This window comes from Pteropus vampyrus, unplaced genomic scaffold (genome assembly GCF_000151845.1).
Source record: "Pteropus vampyrus isolate Shadow unplaced genomic scaffold, Pvam_2.0 Scaffold65, whole genome shotgun sequence".
Classification (NCBI taxonomy): Eukaryota; Metazoa; Chordata; class Mammalia; order Chiroptera; family Pteropodidae; genus Pteropus; species Pteropus vampyrus.
Genome location: NW_011888846.1, coordinates 2,759,730 through 2,765,940, shown reverse-complemented (window position 1 = coordinate 2,765,940; position 6,211 = coordinate 2,759,730). Strand labels below are relative to the sequence as shown.

Genomic DNA, 6,211 nt, shown 5'->3' with positions numbered 1-6,211 from the left:
TCACAGTCATGACACTACTGATATCTTGGCCAGATAATTCTTGGTTTGGGGAAGCTGTTGTGTGTACTGCAGGATGTTTAGCAGCATCCCTAGCCTCTACCCACTAAATGCTATTAACACCCCATTCCCAATTGCGACAACCAAAAATGTCTCAAAAGTCTGTCAAACAACCTCTGGAGGGCAAATCGCTCCCAGGTGAAAACCACTGATATATAAAGTCTTGATAAAGGTCGTAACTGAGTGGTACTCACACCCAAGTTTTCAGAGTCTGAATCCAGTGTTCGCTCTTCTTCAACAGATCTGCTTCCCCTTCTATGACCCTAACCATGACCCGTAGGAAGAAAAAGATGCGACAGTGTGACCTGGAGTACAAACATGGGCAAGTGAAACTGGGCTGTAAAACGTATCCTCACTACATGCGATACTCATGTTCCCGTCCTTCCCCTCTCTGCCTTCTCAGCTGCTGAGGGCTTCCAACTGAACTGCTCTCACAACCCGAACTGGAAAACTAAGGCAGTAACACGTGCCAATCTGTATTAGTGTTCTCATGTGTTTTACAAAGTTTTTCGGCATCACCAGATATACAGAAAGATGTTGTGATTAATCTTAGTCAGATCTAGATGATCTGAACCTTCTCTGATTTTGCTGCTCTGCTAACAAAACCCCAAACTAAATGATTCCCTAGAATGGGTTTCTCCAACACTAGTACAAGTAACAATCACCTGAAGGGCCTGTTGAACACACATTACAGGGCCTCACTGAGTTTTTCTTTCTGGTGGCCTAGGGAGGGTCCCAAGAATTTGCATTTCTAATATCACCCAGAGGTGCTAATGGTGCTACTGGTCTAGGAATCAAACTATCAAACCACCTAGTACTTCCTTAGAAATGGGGAGAGTCATGAAAAACAAACATATGAAATAGAGAAGGATATGATAAGCTATATAACCCATCTCAAGATAAAAGTGAATACATTCGTTAATTGTTTACTTCAGGACTTAAAACCTAAATGAAATCATGAATCTATCTGACAAATAATGACTAGTTATTATGTGCCACACTATGTGGAGTAACGTGCTAAGTCAATATTTCCCAAAGTCTGTGTCATAAAGTATGTTAAGTAGATGTCACAGGCCAAGTGTTCCATAAATAAGATGGGAAAATGCTGGATAAAACAAGTCCTACGACAAAGAAATATCCAACTTATTAGAGCCATTAAAATACTCATGTTCATAGTAGCCCTCCAAAAGGTAGCTACTGCAGGGGGCATATCTCAGATTTCTTTTCTGAGTTTCTTTCCACTGAGCATTACAGGGAATGCACTGTAAGATATAAATTGAGGGAGAGAAAGGTTTAGATACAGCTCTGTGTCAAGCACTCCACATAAACCACTTAAAATTATCTACTTTTCGTAATAATCCTGTCAGGTAAATATTTTGTCACAAAGCGACTAATAGGGTAACCCACATTTAAAACCCAGCTTTTAGGTCTATGAAATCTTGTGACACTGTCTAATACAAAAATAAGAAAAAGTAGTGAGAAAAAGAAATATTACTTACAGAGGGTGTACAAAGGCCAAACAAAAATGAGACACTAAGAAAAGAAACCATTCAAAAAAAACAAGCAAAGGACTTGAACAGACTCTTCCCCAAAGAAGTAATATGAACAGCAAACAGTATGAAAAGATGTTGAACATCTGTGGCCACAAAGGAAATGCAAATTAAAACCACAATGCGATACTGCTACACACCTATCAGAATGGCTAATATAAAAAACACTGACAGAAGCAAGCACTAATGAGGATGCCGACCAACTGCAACTCCCATACCCAGCTAAGGGGAATGCAAAACGATACAGCCGCTCTGGAAAAAAGTTTGGCAGTTTTTTATAAAGTAAACATACACTTATCACATGACCCAGCAAACTTGTCGGTGGAGGAACATTTATGGTAGCTCTATTCGTAACTGCCCCAACTTGAAACAACCTGAATATTCGACAGATGAATGTAAACAAAATGTGGTACACAGCCATACGATGGAATACTACTCAGCAATAAAAAAGAATGAACTATCGATACACACAAAAACTTGGATGACTGCAAAGGCATTATGCCGTTTCCAACAGAAACCAGTCTCGGAAGGTTATATTCTGTATGGTTCTATTTAAAAGACAAAACAGTAGTGACAGAGGTCAGTGGTTCCTCATGGGGAAGATGCGACTACAGAGAGACTGCATAGCAAAGTTTTCTGGGATAATCGTTCTGCTGATTGTGGGGTTACACAAATCAACATGGGTTAAAATTCATAGAACTGTATGAACAAAAAAGTCAACTTTACTGTATGGTAATTTAAAAAATAAAGAGAAAAAGAGCAAAAAATGGGTTGGAGCACATTTTCTCACCAGTTATGTAAAAATAATAAAAAGTCATGCCATAAGTATATCATGATGAGATATAAGATGAGAATTTAAGTATATAAGTATATAAGATGAGAATTTGCAGCTTAACTTCAGAATCTAAAATTTAGGCATTTAGTCTATGGCCATGCCACCCTGATCATGCTCGATCTTGTCTGATCTCGGAAGCTAAGCAGGGTTGGGCCTGGTTAGTACTTGGATGGGAGACCACCTAGGAAGACCAGGTGCTGTAGGCTTTAAAAACAAAATAAAAAATATATATAAAATAAAATGTATGCATTTTTTTTACATATAAATACCCTTTTGTTCAAAATTGTAACAGGAGTTTAGAAAAACTAAGATCTTTCTTTTTAAACACATACAATTTGTGGAATTCAGCATTCCAAGATCTTTGCATCTTAGCAGAAACACATCATCACTTGTGTTGTTTAGGCAAAAGATAATAAAATATCTAAGGGATGAAAGGAATGTGCCAATCCTCTCTCCCTCATGGAATTCCCAAAGGCAGTGTAGCTAGCACCTGGTCCAATGACTTCAATGCAAGCTCAGAGCTGACATTCCTAGGGAGGGACTCACAAATAAACCTGGATCATTCCTGCTACAATACAATCCTCTGTAACCCAAGCAGTCAGCTGTTTCACTGACACAGTGGAAGCATGCAACAACTGCCTACATACACACAGGTTTCTGTGCGTGGAATGCATATGAATGTGACTGCACACAAAAAGAAACAAAATAACTCAATCCACAGGAAATTCTAAAATGCCTCTCAATAATAATTCATCAATGTACTAATTATTCAAATATTTATTGAACATCCACTTTGTGCCAAGCACCAGAAGTATATTAGTAAAACAGAAAGATGAAATCTGGCCCTCAAGTATCACCTCCAGTTTAAAGACACACAAGTCATTTTTATTATACCAATCATCTGAAGTAGGTAAAGTGAATGAGGATGGAGACATTCCAAGTCGAGAGTGATTAATGACAGCAAACTACACAGTACATTCCGGAAACTGAAAAAAAAATTAGTATGGTGCCAGGGATTCTGCTTGTTTTCTGTTTGTGGTGGGGGAAGAGGAGGGAGTGGTACATGAAATGAAGTGCTATGAAAATTAGAGGAGGAGATAAGCAAATAGCAGATCTTGGAGAACCTGAATTCCACACCAAGAAATTCAGATTTATCTTGTTGACAATTAGAAGCCATTAAAGAGCAGTAATAACTTTAAGAGTTTTTCAGACAAGTATTTGGAATTTTCTGGTGGGGACAAATAAACTACGGAGACAAAATATGCACAATACACACTAGGGCACTGAGATAATAGTTAAATAGTGTTTCTCTAGCTGCAATAAAACAACAATAACTTATTAACTCTTCCTAAGGAATTCAAAGAGTATCCTGCATAATATTAATAATTTGCATTTGTATTAAACTTTACTATTTACAAATCATTTTTACCATACACTGCTAATAACATTCATACTGTTCTATAAAATTAAAGATTGAGGACATATCTTAATTAAACTAAACTGCCCTTGTTCTAACATTCAAATTATATATAAATGAGAAAAATGTAACCAATATTCTCATTGGCTGAAAACAGTTCAACTTAGTGGCTCATGGACATCTCCTTCCCACCCTGAGTCCGCCACCTTGGTTTGGGCCACCTTCATTCTTCAGCTGGGTTTTTGCAATGGTCTCCTCACGGGTCTCTCAGCCTCTAGGCTTATCTAACGTCAGTGTTATATGTAGAAACAGCCAAAAATGACTTATTTTTCTAGAGCACAAGAAAACCTGACCACATTACTACTCTGCTGTTTAAAACATTCCAATGATTTCTCCATTGCACCGAAGTTAAAGTCTAACCTCTCTCACATGGCATAAAAGGTTCTTTTACAATGACCTTGGCCTTACTCTCCTTCCCATTCTCTTTCACCATATACTCTAGACATACCAACTCTATAGTTTCCATCCTTCTTTCATTTTGGCAAATATTGTTCCCTCAAACCCAAACTCCTACTGCTTCAGATTTCTATTCAGGTGTCTCATTCTAGTAACTATCACCAACACAAAACAAAACATCTCAATAAAAGATGCACAGGATAGGCTGGATTATCGGTCCCAATTTTTCAGTTCCTCCCCGTTAGAGAATATACATCCATGTCCTTGGCCAAAATGCTCTGCAGTTAACTACCACTAGAATAGGCAAAGTCTATTTTCCTGCTCCATTTAGGTTGGGCTTGGTTATAGGATTTCTCTGCCCAACAGTGCGGGCAGTATGCCAGTTTTGAATTGGGGTCTTAAAAGGCTTTGCATGAGTGCTTCTCAGCCCTCTTCATGCTTCCTCTAACTCCGTAAGAAGATCATAAGACGTGCCAAGCAGATCTATGAGCCTGGAGCCAAATCTAGAGGAACCCAGTCAAGCTCAGCCAAGATCAACCAAATCCCAGCTGACCCAGAGATTCATGAGGGGAAAAAAATGTTTTAAGCTACTGAGATTTTCAGATTATTTATTATTTATTTAGTTTTTTTTTTTTTGCAGCAATAGCCGATATAGTACATTTCCAATAAAATTTTACTTTTATCAAAAATATAGTTTTGATTATGTACTGATAGGTTAGAATCCTCATTCAATCATAAAGATTTTAAACACACTAAAACCAAAATTCAATTTCAATTTATATACCTACCTTAAGTGCAGAGAATTGTGATACGGTGTTTGGGCAGTAAATAAAATACGACACTAAAATAAATACAACATTAAGATAGTCAATAAAATATAACATTAGGATAAATTCTATGAAGAAAGTGGAATAGAAATACAAATCCAGTGAAGACCAGGAGTAATTTACAACTTTCAGCTGTTAACAAAGAGCCTGTTCAGGTACTTTATACATGGATAAGGGTGTTAAAGATTCCCAGACACTTTAGATTGCTGGATACTTTTTTAAAATGATATAACTGTTTTATTTGAAAATGTCATTATTTACAACACACCAAAAAGTATATAATTTGCAATGATTTAAACTTGTGATGGAAAAGTTTTCAGATGTCACCCAAAATATGTGCGAGAGAAGACAGACATTGTCTTTCTTTTGGTGTATAGTTCTATGAATTTTAATACATATACAGATACGTATAATCCACTGTTTGTAAAAGACAGAAAAGATACATCTGCCTCCTGCTATCCCCCCTTTACAGTCACATCCTCTTCTCACCTAGATCTTTTAGAAGTTCCTTAAGGAAATATGTGAACAAAAAAGTTTGAAGAACACTATTATATGACAATTAACTAGTCCATTTATTGAGGCTTCAAATTTTCAGTCAAATTCTAGATCACTTAATATTAATAATGCCAAAAATATCCAATAAGCAATGGTAAATTCTACTCTGTGGGACAAGTAACATACTCAAGTCCATCAATACTGAGTTGGTTAATATACTTATTGACGCACAGTCCACTGCAGCCAAGACTTAAAGTTTCTTCATAATATTCAGAGAACAACATAGCTAATGTCATCTGGAAACCAATTTTATCTTTAGATAGACTTGCTTGGTTATACTAGATAGTATTAAAAGGCCTCCTAGTTAAATTTTCTCCCATTTTCTGTTTGCCTGAATTTTTCAGAAAGTTGAGACTTAGACAAATATCACTCGTAAAGAGCAATTCCAAATGAAAATCATAAATGTATAATACAAACCAGAATAAACTCCTTTGTACACGAGTGGGTTTTAATCAGTCTTTCTCAAAACATCAAGCATACCATCACTAGGAGAGGCATCAAAAGTCAAAACCAA

The 6,211-nt window shown here is 36.8% G+C and overlaps 1 long non-coding RNA gene and 1 other non-coding gene across 2 annotated transcripts in view; both read left to right on the top strand.

The window, feature by feature from the left end:
- Nucleotides 1-2,286, top strand: part of LOC111740538 — an 8,963-nt gene extending 6,677 nt beyond the window's left edge. The window contains exon 3 of the long non-coding RNA XR_002780635.1: nucleotides 299-2,286. This is a non-coding gene — a long non-coding RNA (uncharacterized LOC111740538). The remainder of the gene's footprint in view (nucleotides 1-298) is intronic.
- Nucleotides 2,287-2,529: 243 nt separating this feature from the next.
- On the top strand, nucleotides 2,530-2,648 carry LOC111740578. The gene has a single exon (XR_002780650.1). It is a non-coding gene; the product is annotated as a 5S ribosomal RNA (ribosomal RNA).
- The last annotated feature ends 3,563 nt before the right edge of the window (nucleotides 2,649-6,211 follow it).